The 15,830-nt window shown below is 43.0% G+C and overlaps 1 protein-coding gene across 4 annotated transcripts in view; it reads left to right on the top strand.

Moving 5' to 3' along the window:
• Positions 1-15,830, top strand: part of FAM169A (family with sequence similarity 169 member A) — a 182,747-nt gene that overhangs the window by 107,264 nt on the left and 59,653 nt on the right. For 2 of the 4 annotated variants that reach the window (XM_026498787.4, XM_057307228.1), the window contains exon 5: positions 12,444-12,510. The gene's annotated coding sequence lies outside the window, so the exon portion shown is untranslated. Of the gene's footprint in view, positions 1-12,443; positions 12,511-14,338; positions 14,458-14,998; positions 15,424-15,830 lie in introns of those variants that run through there. The other 2 variants (XM_057307229.1, XM_057307230.1) reach the window with 2 other exon arrangements.

Raw genomic sequence — 15,830 nt, 5'->3', positions numbered from 1 at the left:
AAACAGAGAATCAAGATGGGAAGAGGAAGTGAAACTACTTCTATTCCAGAACCCCAAAGTTGGGCCATCACTCGAAAGACCAATACTCAAGAGACAAATTTTGATTGGAAAGGAATTTGAGCTTTATTCAGGAAGCCAGCCACCTGGGTAGAAGGGAGACTCTTGTCCCAAAACCAACTCCAAGCTTTCTGCCTGGCCCAGGGGTTCTTAAAGGGGTTTCGGGTAGTTAATCAGCAAAGGGAGCACGGTGGCCTGCAATATGTCTTGATCACGGGCAGACTCCGTGGCAGACTCTGCGATGCCAGCTACAGACATTACCTCAGGGCTCGGGGGCTGTGTGAGGACGTGCAGTTCCTGTTCTGTGATGTGTAGGAGTACTTCGTTCTTTCTGCAAAGGAGGGCAAGGTCTACAGATACACAAAGGGAGGTGAGTAAAATCATTTTTGTGACCTAAAAAAGAAAAACATTTTGCTAAAAAATTGCCAGACTAATCAGAAAGCCAAGGCAGCTTCACAGACTTGCTGGCCACTGTGGCCTGGGAACATTAGGTCCTTCACTCCTCAAGGCCCATGGTCTACCTGCTACAGATCCAGGGACTTAGGTCAGCATGTAGGGAGTGCATTAGCCTGAAACAAGTTAATTCTGAAGACCAGCTGGACTGCTGTTACACTTCTGTCTGCAGATGACATGATGTCATTTGTAGAAAACCTTAAAGAATCCACCAAAAAACTATTAAAGCTTATAAACAAGTTAATTCAAGTAGCAGGATACAAGATTAGTATATGAAAATCCATTGGATTTCTGTACACTAGCAGTGAGCAATCTAAAAACTAAATTAAGAATACAACTTCATGGGCGCCTGGGTGGCACAGCGGTTAAGCGTCTGCCTTCGGCTCAGGGCGTGATCCCGGCGTTATGGGATCGAGTCCCACATCAGGCTCCTCCACTATGAGCCTGCTTCTTCCTCTCCCACTCCCCCTGCTTGTGTTCCCTCTCTCGCTGGCTGTCTCTATCTCTGTCAAATAAATAAATAAATAATCTTAAAAAAAAAAAAGAATACAACTTCATGTATAGTATCATCAGAAAGTATAAAATAGAAATAAATGTAACTGAGGAAGGGCAAGACTTGCATACTGCAAACAACACATTGTTTAAAAAAAAAAAAGCAAAGAGGATTGAAATCAATGAAAAGACATCCGGTGTTTATTTATTGGAAGACATGGTATTTTTAAGATAATACTATGCAAATTGAACTACAGATTCAATGGGATCTGTATAAGAATCCAACTGCCTTTTTTGCAGAAACAGACAAACTGATCCTAAAATTCATATAGAAATGCTAAACGATTTTGAAATGATTGATGTCCATTTATACGAGAAGGAGCAAATAAATCATGGCATTTTTATACAATGGGATACTACACAGAAATTTAAAAAAAAATTCTTCAACACTCAACAACACAGATGATTCTCACAAACACGAGGTTGAGCAAAAGAAGCCAGACACAAAAAAGTTCTTAATAAAAGTATACTAAGTTCTGTTTACATGAAGTTCAAAAACAGGCAAATCTATGATGTCAGATGTGAGAAGAAAGGCTGCCTTTAGGGAGAGGTATTGACTGGAAGGGGGAATGAGGCAGCCTGCTGACATGTTGGAAGTGTCTCACATCCTGATTTGGGTGGTAGTTATCTAGTTGTCTACATATTAAGAATTCACTGAACGGGGGCATCTGGGTGGCTCAGTCGTTAAGCGTCTGCCTTCGGCTCAGGGCGTGATCCCAGAGTCCTGGGATCGAGCCCCACATCGGGCTCCACTGGGAGCCTGCTTCTTCCTCTCCCACTCCCCCTGCTTGTGCTCCCTCTCTCGCTGGCTGTCTCTCTCTCTCTGACGAATAAATAAATAAAATCTTAAAAAAAAAAAAGAATTCACTGAACTCTATGCTTAATATTAGAGACCGTATGCACTTTACTGTAAATGTTGGACCTTAATACAAAAGAAAAAACCAGAAGTTTAAATCCCTTTACTTTGCCATGCATATATGACACTCTTTGTCTCATCTCAGTTTCTCTATTGTGTTAATTAATCTCACCATCTATAAAGAGCTTTGATAAAGATCATAGCTATGGCACTTATTTAAAATGTGGATTCTTGGGGCCCCTGGGTGGCTCAGTCAGTTAAGCATCTGACTCTTCATTTCGGCTCAGGTCATGATGTCAGGGTCATGAGATCGAGCCCTGCATCGGGTTCTGCACTCAGCACGGAGTCTGCTTGAGATGTCTCCCTCTCTGTCTGTCCCTCCCCCTACTTGTGCTTTCTCTCTCTCTCAAATAAATAAATAAATCTTAAAAAAAAATTAAAATTAGGGGCGCCTGGGTGGCACAGCGGTGAAGCGTCTGCCTTAGGCTCGGGGCGTGATCCCGGCGTTCTGGGATCGAGCCGCACATCAGGCTCCTCCGCTAGGAGCCTGCTTCTTCCTCTCCCACTCCCCCTGCTTGTGTTCCCTCTCTCGCTGGCTGTCTCTATCTCTGTCGAATAAATAAATAAAATCTTTAAAAAAAAAATTAAAATTAAAAATAAAATGTGGATTCGTTGGTCCCATTCTAGATCTCCTGGATTGAAATCTTTAGGAAAGAGACTCAGGACTCTGCATTTTTCACACAGAATTTGGAGAAGCATTGCAAAAGGGAAAGCAAGAAGGACCTGCAGGACACTTGAAGGCCTGGTGCACCCCATCCCCCACCCAGCTCAAATCAGCTCCACTGCAGCATTTTCAAACCAAGGCCAGGCAGAAAAATTGAGAGACATTGTGTATTGTTTCAGCCTTGATGTGGGGGAAGCAGAAGACTGTCCCTCTTCTAAGCCTTGGCAGGACATGCCTTTCCCTGTCGGATGTGTCTTTGTTTGGGTCAAAAGTTCCATCCATTTTTGCTCCTTTCCATTGTAAAGGAATTCAAGTGTTGTGCTTGTTTGTTTGTTTTTTCTCCTAGTTGAGCTGGAGTATTCAGAGTTTCATAGTTTTTTGTTTGTTTGGTTTTGGGTTTTGAAGTTGGAGTAAGGGAGTTTTTGCTTTATGTTTTTCTTAATTACAGTATCTGTGGCTTCCCTATGTAAATCTTTACTTGGAGAGCATTTTATGTTCCAGCATTATCTGCAGGACAGAATTTAGTCATTAATCGAGTCCCTTGCACGGATAGCTGACGTAAAGAAAGCCAGTCAGTAATGTTGCCACCTTCTACTTTGCAATATTTTTCTGAATCAGTAAATGAAGCTGATGGTGGGGGTGTTGAACAGGTGGGTAGAAAGGTGAATGGGGGTGGGGGCAAGATTATAATGCTGGTATCTTTAGTAAACACAACTGTAGGTACCATGTACATTTTAGTTAGTAGAGTGTTTGCATAACAATGTTCTTGGAGTGTGAAGTGTGCCACCAAAACCCAAAATGATGTGCTGGAAATTTATTTTCATTTAAAATGAGTTATGCCTTCGTATGGGGCCCCATAAAGGAGGATCCCGAATTATCTTGAATCCGCTTTCCAGTGTTCATGATTTTTCACCTAATACAGTTGGGATCACCTCAGTGTAGAAAGACATTTCGTTTTGTTCAAAAAAGGTACTCCTTCAGGATAGACAAATTAGAAAAGCACCCCTCTTTTGGCTGAGGAAGCCTAAAATTAGGGGGCTTGGCTTGACACACAGAGCCACAGCAGGATTTCAGCTTTTTCTTGTGCCCTCTCTGGTGTGTGGCCTTGTGCAGGGCCCAGCTGTGTGTGGAGCCCATGGAACAATGACAATATGGCGTGCATTTCCAGAAACTCTCTTTATCCATACATTGATTTTGCTAGCGCAGGGGGCAAGAATTAAAGTACAGGAACTCATTTCTTATGAGACCAGTGGGGCAGAGGACTTTACCCAGTTGTGCAGGAAGAGAACCTTCTCAGCCTCTTCTGGATCTGTCCCCACTTCTTGATTTTGAACACGTTGGCCCTGAGAACTGCAAAAATTCTGGGCAGAAATGACTCCATCCAGACCCTTGCACTAGAATTGACCAAACTAGCATAGCTTCTAGCAGCCCAAGGCCCTGGGATGATCTGGCCCTGCTTAAGTTCCTGTTTGGAAAAGCTTAGGGATGCCAAGAGAATCACCGTTCCAGCCAATACCTGACCAAAGACCCTTGACCTCCCTGTCTTAGAGCATTTATTTAAAAAAAAAACAAAACTTCCAGGCACCTGGCTGGCTCAGTCAGAAGAGGGTGCGACTCTTAATCATGGGGTCATGAGTTTGAGGCCCACGTCGCATGTACAGATTACTAAAACAAATTAAATAAACTTTAAAAAATAAAAAATAAAAATAAAAAAGCTTCCAGTTGTAAATCCTTCCTCTGTCCCTTTGAGATGTTTATGTATGTCCTGTAACCCAGGAGTGTCTTTTTCAAAGACCTGAAAACCATTTCTTTGAAATGTAATAATCCAGTTAATCCTCTGTCTCCCAGTCTGTGGGAAGTAGAAGCCTAACTTGGATAAATTCCAGTTAGCAGACATAGATGGCTGAATCACATTGATGTTAAACAACACTCCTGCCCACTTCTTGTAACTTTTCACTTCTCCAGTTCTGATCAAAACACTCTGAGTCCTCCTCCCTGCTCCCTCATTCTGTAACCAAACTATGGTGAGTCGGCTCCTTGATGAGTTATAGAAACTCCACCAGGAGGACTTATCACCCAAAGGAAACTTTATTTGCAGCAAATACGATCTTGGGGAATAACTTCCGAAGTCATGACTCCCTAAGCAGGGATGGGTGGGTTTCTTTTATTTAGTGTTTAGGATGAATATTCAGAAAGGGGAGATTTGTCATTGCATGGAAAGGTGGGCATAAGGTTGTTCAGGCATACTTAGAAAACATGCCTTGGGGCACCTGGGTGGCTCAGGCTTCAGTTGGTTAAGTGTCTGCCTTCCGCTCAGGTCAATCCTGCGGTCCCCAGTCCCCGGATCAAGCCCCACATCAGGCTTCCTGCTCAGCAGGGAGTCTGCTTCTCCCTCTGTCCCTTACCTCTCTCTCACTCTCTCTCAAATAAATAAACTCCTTAAAAAAAAAAAGTACTTAAAAAATAAAAATAAATAAGAATGACTATTATCAGCATTCATTAAAAAAAAAGAAGAAAACATGCCGATAGGCAACCCCTTTGTTATGTTAATGAGGGTTGTACTCCTCCTGGGGCGGAGACTTTAACATTAAGGTAAAGCAGAAGTTAACCCTCGGACAGTGGGAAGGGGCTTTGGGCATGCTCTGAGAGCTGGTATAAACTGGATGGGGTCTTGGGCTCCTTATCTACAGTAGGGAATGCAGGGCCCTGCTTACTTTTGAAACAGCACTGGGAGTTTTACCATAGATTTACTCTATCTGATGTGGTTAGGCTATTTCCTGGTCTTGTAGAGACTGCTAATTTTTGCATTCTCTTTGTTCCCTTAAAACCCTAACTACTGACGTTTTCGCATTTCTTTGTAATTCTGATACCTCCTAGAAAGTTCTGCAAAGTAATGTTCTAGGGCAAGCAGGGCGGGTAAGGTGTACGGAAAGCAGCTGGAGGCCTAAAATGATTGGTCCTATGTCACAAAATCTATGTCTGGTCTTTTTTTTTTTTTTTTTTTTCCTTTTTCCAGGGACCACTAACTCTTTCTGCTTACAATTCTCTTTTTAAAATGTCCAGTCACCTCTGTGCATATCAGAAGGGAGCTCAGCTCTTTCCCTTCCTGCCTTTCCCCTCCTACATTAGTTCCTGTATAAAATCTGTCTTTACCCTCTTTAACCAGTGTGCAGTTTTATCTTTGATAGTTCTACTGGTCCTTATCCTGGTTCTTTCTATGAAAGTGATATAACTTGCTGTAACTTAATGTTCTAGCACTCATAGTGTTGCAGGATTTTTTTCTCTGTCAGTGCCCACGGTTCTTGGTCATGCCAATGCAGAGGCAAACCAGAGCGGTGGGCAGCAAAGCAAGGTTTATTGAGCGATAGCAAAGCGATAGTACAAAGCTCCCAGGGAGGGAGGGGACCAGAAGGAGTTGTCACATGAATTTCTAAGTCTAGGGGTTTTTATGGGCTTATTAGTGGACTGTTTTAATCTGATTAACCCTCCCTGCACCTGTCATCCAATCAGATTTTTGTCACCTATCATATGGGAAAGGGTACTCCTTCCTGAGCGGTGTAAGGAGTTATCCTTAGGCCAGGGGCCCCTTGTCCCTGCCTGTCTGCCTTCCAATTATTCTTCATCAGTAGTTTTCCACATTGCTATCTAGTTTCCATAAACATAGTACTTAAAAAAATTTTTTTTAATTTATTTAAATAATCCCTACACCAAACATGGTGCTCGAATTCATGACCTCGAGATCAAGAGTCACATGCTCTTCCAACTAAGACAGCCAGGCGCCACCCCCAGCACACCCCCTGTAAAGATAATACCTAATCACTGCACAGTATGGGTTTTGTGCTATAAATTTCTTAACCAAAAACCCATAAATTTTTTTATTATAAAAGGACTCTATGTTCATCATGCAAAATGGGGAAAATACCACAAACAAAATATAACTAATCTATCCAGTAATCTCATTACCCTTTTTTGCCTCTTTCTAATCCATTTTCCAACTTTTGCTATTAATCTTTTAATATAATCCTTATGGTCTATTCTCTGAATATATTTGTATGATTAAGCATAATTCTAAAAGCAAAAGTGGGATCACACTTTTTAAACAGATGTCTTTTCTACTTAATATTTGCTGATGTAATTAAATATTGTTCAGAAATAAAATTTTAAAATGACACAACATTCTATTGTTGGTACATTGGATGTACCATCATTTATGTAGCAACTTCTTGGTGGACTTTCTAGCCCTTTCCCCACCACCAGTATTTTCCTATTACAAACAATATTGAAATAGTCTATAGGCAAGTCTTTGTGCTCATCCTTAATTAGTTCCTTTGGGTAAATTCCGAAGGGAGTATTTAACTCCACTGAAGACTTATCTCCCCCTCTCTTTTGGCCTCTATGACTACAATCTCGCTTTCCTCTCTGGTCACATCTCTGCTTCCTATGCAGGATCTTCTTACGAAGATTTAGATCTTCAAACTCTAAATCCTATTTGATTTCGAAGGGACATATGCTTTTTTCTCCCACTCTTCCTCAGCAAGCTCACTCAACCTATGGCTTCGTGACCATTCCTGTGCTGATGACTTCCCATCTGTACCTGCAGTCTAGATATGTCATCCGAACTCCAGTCCCTAAACATCTATTTCATAGAGATCTTTGGATGTCTGGCACATAATACTCAATGTAGTCAAAATGGAATTCATGATTTTACCTCCCAAATCCTAATTCTCCAGTGATTCCTAATTTAGTGAGTGGCACCACTATCCACTCAATGCTTCAAGCCAAAAGCCGGTGGTCTTGTCTTCTCTAGTACATTGCACATTTTCCAAGTCCTGTTGACTCTACTTCCTACCTTTGAGTGTTAGGATTCATTTACCTTCTTCATCCTCACTGTGACCTCTAGACCAGACTGTCATCAGTCTGTATCACTTCCACAACTGGCTCCTTGCCTTATTTTCTTCAATTCATTTTCCACATTGCAGTCTGAGAAAATTTGCTAACGCAAGTGTAGTCATGTCACTCTGAAATTTAACCCCCTTAAAGTGGCTCTCTCATTGCCTTTGGGATTGAGTCCATACTCTTTATCATGGCTGACGAGGACTTTTTAAAAGAATAACTGGTCCTGCCTGTTTGTCTAGCCTCATTTCTTGGTACTCTACACTCTGCTAAAAGCCTTGGTTGTCTTCTCAGTTGTGCCAGTAGCCATTGTTTTACACGCCATAGTCACATTTCTTGTTGGCTTTGTCTGTTCCCTTCATCACATTACCACATCGCAGAGTCCATCTAGCACAGTGCCTGATGTAATAGACATTTTAAAAGACATGTGCTGAGTTAATAAATGTATAAATATTTGGTGAGAGGATGTTAATACAAATATTTTCTAGAAGCTGGATGTATACTAATTGAGAAGAGGTATGGTTAAGTCTATACTCTAATGTCTAAGTCTAGAGTAATTCAGAGCAATGGTCAAATTCCTGCTCTACACCTTGGGTCAATTTCCATACCTCTTTAAACTTGTGTCCTCATCTTTGAAATGAAGATATAGCGTCTACCTCAAATAGTATGAGAATTAAGCAAGACAACTAAGGTAAAATGTTCAGTACTTCAGGGGAGGAAAACTTTTCCTTTCTTCCCTTCTAAGTTTTTTGTTAGTCCAGTAATTAAATTGACATAAGACAGGGGCTCCTGGCTCAGTCAGTGGAGCATGAGACTATTGATCTTGGGGTCATGAGTTCGAGCCCCATGTTGGGGGTAGAGATTACTAACAAAAATTTAAAAATTTAAAAAAATAATAAATTGACATAAGACAGATTAACAGGAGAAAAACTTAATTACAAGCTTCCAGGAGCCCCACCATGACCTGAGAGGCTCTCCACCAATCAGGCAATCATATGCCATCTTGAGCTAAAGAGAAGAAGGTAAGGATTGGGATTTCATAGGGGAGAAAGATAGTTCATAGGAAGATGGGAAGAACCAGTATTTGGTAAACAAATGTTTGCCATGCCGTGAAGAGAAGTTTTTCTTACACTAAAAAAAATTATCTTTGGTAATAGCTCTTTTCCTGATACAGGCTCTCTAGTTCAATTTCTTTAGGGCAGTTAAAGGGGTGGTAAAAAGAGCTCTTTTTGAGTCTGATGGTCCTTGTCTTTAGCTCCAAATAATCTGCATGCTAAAGTGGCACATTTTGGGGTACCTGGCATAGAAGTGTTTAATAAATGTAATTCGGCAATAATGACAATATAGATTATGGTACTTTGCCACCAGATGGATGTTCGATTTTGCAGGCCAGCCTATTATAGTGTTTAGCTGTTTCAATAAGCCGTCCCAGTTGCCATTAGCAATTAAAAATAATTCCTCTTATTGCCTGCAATAAGATAGGCAAACATTTTGCATTTCTTTAACTAATACCTATTATTAGACATTCATGGTATTTATACATTTTGGCTTTCTTAAAAAAAAAATGCTTCAGGGGCGCCTGCCTGGCTCAGTTGGAGGAACATGTGACCCTTGATCTCAATGTCATGAGTTCAAGCCCCATGTTGGATGCAGAAAATTATGAAAAGAAAAAAACAAAAACAAAAACAAGTTAAAATAATTGCTTCAGTGACATCTTCATGAGCATAACTTTTTTCCTCTTCCTAAAAGATTCCTTCAGATAGATTTCCAGGAGTAGTAGTATGGTAACATATTCACATTTTCAGAACTTTTGATATGTATCGCCAGGTTGCTTTCTGTAAAGTACAGACTACTTTTTCTAAATTGAGGACCCCTCTCTAAATTCTGGTTTTTCTATTTGTTTTTAATTAAAAATGAAAACATAATTTTACTTTCCTGTGTATTCTTTATGTATACGGTGTGGTGATCACTTTGGTCAGTAACTTGTTTCTAGATGACTACAGCTCGTGTCATCCTTTCTCACGGTGATATTAGAGACTTACTGAGGTCATGTGTGAAATGTGTTAAAATCAAATGCACTATATAAGATACTCTTAGGGCACTTGGGTGGCGCAGTCCGTTTCTGTGTCTGACTCTTGATTTCAGCTCAGGTCATGATATTGGGGTCGTGAGATCGAGCCCTGCATCAGGCTCCATGCTGCCTGCTTCAGATTCTCTCTTCCCCTCGCCCCATCTATGAAAAAAATAATTAAAAGATACAATATCCTTTTCATAGTCAAAAATTGGTTTTCTTTCCCACTAACTATTAGGTAGGTAAGTCACAGAGAGCACTGATTTCTGCAAAATGCAGTTATTTAATACAGCAGCAAAAATCAATGAATAGTATCTATATGGTACAGTATATATACTACAGAAAAATATTTTTATTTATTGTATTTTTACATACATCAAGGAGATAGTGTTTAACCTTGACTTTTAGTTAGGACTGCATTTGTTGGCAAGTAACAGAGAAAACTTGGAGGTAGGCAGTCAGTAGGTTAAGAGTCTGCCTTCAGCTCAGATCATGATCCCAGGGTCCTTAGATAGAGCTCTGAGTTGGTGGTGGTGGGGGGGTGTTCCATGCTCAGCAGGAGAATCTGCTTCTCCCTTTCCCTCTGCCTCTCCCCCTGCTCTCTCTCTCTCAAATAAATAAAATCTTTTTAAAAAAATGTGAAAAGCAATTGGTGTGGTAGCTCCATGTCATCATTCTCCCGGGTTCCTGTCTCTTGGCTCTGGGTATAGTTACACATGGATTTCATTCCTACGGTCAGCTCATAGCTTCAGGATGGCCGCTCTGATCCCAGACTTAAGTCCTCCTTCCAAGCAGAAAGAAGAAAAGGGTACAAATGGCAAAAGGCAAACGGATATTTGAATCTTTTTTTTTTTTAATCAGAAAAACAAAGCTTTCTTGGAAGCCATACCTAATGATCTTTTACTGACATTCCATTGGCCAAAATGATCAGAGAGATATCCCAGGTGCAAGAGGAGTCTCGAGAGGAAAATAGTTTTAGTTGGGCACATTGCCACCCTGAATAAAATTGGGTCTGTCAGAGAAAAGGGGGGAATGAATACTGACTAGGCAACTTGGTAGTATCTGCCACAGACGTAAATATGTATGTATGCAATTTTTCGTTAGTAATATGAAAAATACCATGTTATTTCTCTTAAACAAACCCAAACTAAACTTACCAAATACTTACTCTGTGATTAAACTTCTATTTCATATTAGACCAAACCAACAGAAGAAACAAGTGTAACCGGGCTTCTCAAACCTGTTATTTCTCTTGTTCTTCAGGTTCTTTCTACCTTCCCCCAACCCGGGGTGCAGAGGATCACTCAGGAATTTGAAATCTACAGACAGTTGTAATGCCTAACAAATCCCCATCAAACTGCTGCATTTAATCCTGAAAGCATTCCTGTGACGTATTTTATATACCAGAGAAAGAAACAAAGCATACTAGGATACGGAGTCCCTTTTCTTCTAGTGCAAGGAGGAAAGATTGTTTTTTCATTTCTCCTTTGCCATGACTGACATTATTAGCTAACTAGTTAACTAATTGGCTAATGTTTTGGATCTGGAGTTTCTGGGCTGCCTCAGTCGTTAAAACCTTCTCACTGTGATTTTTACGAATTTAAAACACATGTATAATAGATCCTAATTCTACCCATGTAAATCTAATGGAGGGTCAAAGACGGTAACAAATCTCTTCTGGGGAATCGTGTTTCTTCCATACACTAAATAAATATAAAGAAAACTTATAATTGTGCTCTGGAACCTGAAAAAAACTTGGAGAGCAACGGAGAGCAATTACCCTTAAAAGATGTGAAAAGCGGGGCACCTGGATGGCTCAGTCGGTTTAGTGTCTGCCTTCAGCTCGTGTCATGATCCCGGGGTCCTCAGATAGATCCCTGCGTGGGGCTCCCTACCTAATCAGCAGGAGAGTCTGCTTCTCCCTTTCCCTCTGCTCCTCCCCCAGCTCGTGCTCTCTCTCTCATATAAATAAAATATAAATTAAATCATATAAATAAAATCTTTTTTAAAAATGTGAAAAGCTTTTTTTTCCCCTTTCAAAAACCAACAGCTTATACGATTTTGTTTAATATAAATGAGGAAATCTTACAAGTTTTCTAAGTAAGGGTTTAACTTCTCTCTTCATGTCCAGGAAAATACGAGTAGATCTAAGAAATAATTTAACCATGAAGGCACTCAGTATTTGGTATGTTTTAGGGATTCAAAAGCAAAATCCAATCATATGGCCCTATGGCATAGAATTTGGAGCACATGAAAGGTGGTATAGGATCCTGATTAAGGGAGTTTGCTCTTGAGTCAAACTGCCGGAATTATTAGCTGTGTGATCATGGGCGAGTTACTTAGCTTCTCTGTGTGCCTCAGTCTCTCTCAGGTCAAATGGGGATAACATTAGTATGCACTTCGAAGGATGACTACAAGTTAATTTCCACAAAGAAGTTAGCAGAGTGCCCGGCCATTTGTTAGTAGTCAAAAACTTTAGCCTTTATTTTAGCCTTTAGAGAGTCCACTTTTCTAGGGCAATCTAAGGGCTCTTCTCTGGGTCATTTGTGTCAGCAACCTCCAAAATCCAGTTGTGGCAAGCTTCTCAACATGGTTCCACTCCCCTTTTAACATATACAAAAAATGCAACGGAAACTCTTACCGTGTTTCCTTCTGCTTATAACTTAAAATAATTGAAGCAAGTATAAACAACAACAAAAAACAAAACAATGATCCTTTTACACTCTACAAAACTTTTAAGACAAAAGCCTCAAACATATTTCAAAATGTATTGGTAGTGGTTTACAGCACGTATTAATCTGACAAAGACTCACTTTTTTTATGTCTTTGCCCACTAGGGACTCATGGATCCTCAAGAGTATGGGTAAACAGACAACCAAGACTTAATGAATCTATGCCAAAAAGGTAAGTAAATGGTGATTTTTTTTTTTCTTAAATACTCAAGGCCACATAATGTTGCAAGTAGAGAAAAGAGAACGCAGTTAACAGGAAGAGAGCTGAGTTTAGCTGCCTGGATGGGCTGGGTGAGTGTAGGTCTGATTCCCACCAGAGTGGCCAGACATTTGGGAGACAGGCCTCCCAAGCACAAGTACCGACCTATAAAAATTACAGCTAAACGTCAGTCACTCCCATGCATTTCAAACATTATGAACAAGTTGCTCTGGCTTGCTTTGCACTGAGGCCTAAGGCTTCAACAACTGTAGCCTCTGGTACCAAAAAAAAAAAAAAAAAGAACGTCTTCCCAAAGTGACAATTGTTTGGGATTCCCATGGGGACTCCTACTTACCTACAGCTCTAGAAATATAAATTCAAAAGTTTTATGAGTCCATTCATTCAACATTTGCTGTGCATAAAACCCAACTATTCAAACTTCCTGCTCATTAGGTCTAGTTAATTAAGGTCCACTACAAATGGTAAACGTTTGATGTGTAACATTTAAGATTTCTGCTAAATATTACAAATCAAACATAGATGTGAGGTTGTTTCTTAAGAGAAACTTGAGGCAGAAAAGCCTATTTGATTTACAAAAATCTGAGTCCAATATGTCTCTATCAACAAGCGTTCTTTGAAGTATTAATTGATCTTGTTGATCACTATTAAATTTGTGAAAGACTGGTATTGTGATTGCTGAATATTTCCAAGAAGTGAAATAAATTTCAAATTTACTGGATGAGCTGAAAAGAACGCTACAGTTCTTGGAGGATGAGTTTATTTTCCAGAGTTTATGAATAAAAGGAAGTCTTAAAATTACTTAAACGCAATACTGTTCCTCAATACATTTCTTATATTTAAACCATGGCATGCGTTACTTTTAAGAAATCTACCATGCTTTAAATGTTTGAAAGCGTATCTTCTTCCGTGGGAGTGTAATTAACAAAAAAGCCCTTAAGTGAGTTGGGAGGGGAAGCGGAGGAAAGGAGGATGGGGCCTCCCTACTTCTGGGTCAGGGTTAGTTTGCCTGTGCTAGATTCTGAAAGGGAAAAGGTCAACGCAGGAATTTAGTGATTCCTTATTAACGCAAGATGGAAGTCGGGGCTCTCGGGCTTGTCCAGGTTATGAATGGAGAGCGACTTCCTTTTCCCTCGCGTCCTCCTAGGTGGCAGTGGGTTTAGGAAGGAAGTGGCGGGGCGCAGGCCCACAGTCCTCGCTCGCGCCCTCTGCTTCCGAGTCGCGAGGCCAGGACGGTTCACCTCACCCAGTCAGTGTAAATTCTGGGAGGGCCCGCTGGAGGAGAGCTCCGCCGGGGTGCGAAAACGGGATTCCGCGAATGTTGACATTAAAGGAACACGCAAATTCAGCATCATAGTCCCCGCAGCTTACCCGCACCTATTTTTATATCTAAGCCAAGGTCACTCTTTAATACCGGGCCACATCCCTGAGCTGGGGCGTCGCGCTCTGCCTTGTGACAGCGGCCCGGGCGGAGAGCGGGCTCCGGGGGCGAGGCGGGGGCAGCGCGGCGCCCCCCTGGCTGTCCGAGTCCGCACCTGCCCGGCGGCCGCCTGAAGGCCGGGCCGGGAGGGAGGCAGGGCGGCGTCCCCAGCGCCGAGGAGGGGCCGCGCGGCGCGGGCGGGGGGATTCGCGGTGGGCGCGGGCGCGGCGCGGCTGCAAAGGCTGGAGGCGCTGCGGCGCGAGTGCGTCACGCCGGCGGAGGGCACGGTGGGCTGCGGCCGACCCGCCGACGAGGAGCCAGGCGTCCGGGGCGAGGGGGAGGCGGCCGCACCCGCCCTGGCAGCCGCGAGCGGCGCGGCCCGGGACCGGCCGGGGGTCGCCAGCGAGCAGCCGCCGGCTCCATTCATTCCCGCGGCTCCGCCTCCTTTCCCGGGCTCCGGTGGCTCCGGAGGCGCGTCCGAGGTGAGTGCGCAGCCCGTCCGGGGCAGGGGCCTCGGGCTGAGGCCGAGGCTGCCGCGCCCTGCCGACGCCGGACCCGCGCCCCCGCGGGCGGCGACGCGAGCCGCGGGCTGCGGGCCGCCCTGAGGACTCGGCCGCGGCGCAGGCCCACGCGGGCCTCCCGGGCCCTGGGCGCGCGTCCAGCTGCCCGCGGTCGGCCGGGTCCCCCGAGGGGCGTGTGGCGCGCCCACAGGTGCGCCGGCCTCCTCGTCAGCGCCACCATTTTGTGTGAGGGAATGCCGCCTTCTTCTTTCGCTGGCCTCGGATCGCGTTCGTGCCGAGCCCCCTCCCCTTCCGCTGCGCCCCACCTGGAGCCTGGCCGCGCTGGCCCGTGGCCCTGGCTTGGTGAAAAGCGGACCTGGTGAGGCGGCGCGCTGAGGCGTTTAGGCTCGGGTTCAGCCACGCAGGTGGCCTCCGGAGATGCTGTGACCACCTCCCTTGCCTTCAGCCTCTTTTGGAATAGATATCGTATAGGTTCTCTTCTAGAATGCAGGTCATTGCAATTTTGTTCTAATTCTTAGCTGCCCATTGTGCAGTTTTTCGAGGCCTGTGCCCCAGGAGATCGATGGGTGAAGCATTGAGCCCTGGGTTGTTTATGCTTCAGGGACCTGGATTACATTTACTCCCATTATTTTCCTTAGGGAGAAATGATGAAACATCTTACTCCATTTTCAGCTTCTGGAAATTGGTGTGGGTATCTTAAATTATTTTAGGTTATTAGAGTAGATTCTAAGATAACCACCTGATGCAGGCCCCCTTCCCCCTTTGAGAGATCCTTTGGAAACCTCAATTAAAATGCTCCCTTGTGAGGATTTTTGAAAGGAGTGGGGCTGGCGGAACACGTTACTCGAAGACTTCCGGAAGGAAAAGTTATAATTGTGATTCAGAACTGCCACACAATTTGTCATTTTCAAGATTCCTGAGAATTTGGTAATTCTTGTTTTGATTTATCTTCTGGCAAATGTACCTAAGTACCTAGTGGATTATATTTGTGCCATTTGTATTTTATCACTGCATCACAGGGATTAAAATCTGGCATGGTGGCTGTTGCATAATACTCACGTTTGGGCCTTGGAGGGAATTCACCAAAATGGATCTGGGTTTGATGTACCACGTATCATCTGCTTACATTGATGGATTGATTGCACCTAAAGTGTACCGGTTATGTTTGCAAACCATAGCTTGTTTTTCTCCTACAGGAGGAAAGATTTTTAGTGCCTAATATGGACCAGACTAAGTTTTCCTGTTGAGGGGAGAAGGGGGAGGAGGACAGGGAATGAAATAGTGAGACGAACCTGGGAAATGACCATTTGTGATAAGACTTAATAGTACAAACA

Source organism: Ursus arctos, unplaced genomic scaffold (genome assembly GCF_023065955.2).
Source record: "Ursus arctos isolate Adak ecotype North America unplaced genomic scaffold, UrsArc2.0 scaffold_5, whole genome shotgun sequence".
Taxonomy (NCBI): Eukaryota; Metazoa; Chordata; class Mammalia; order Carnivora; family Ursidae; genus Ursus; species Ursus arctos.
The sequence above is the reverse complement of the archived record's forward strand: the minus strand, read 5'-3'. Positions and strand labels throughout refer to the sequence as shown.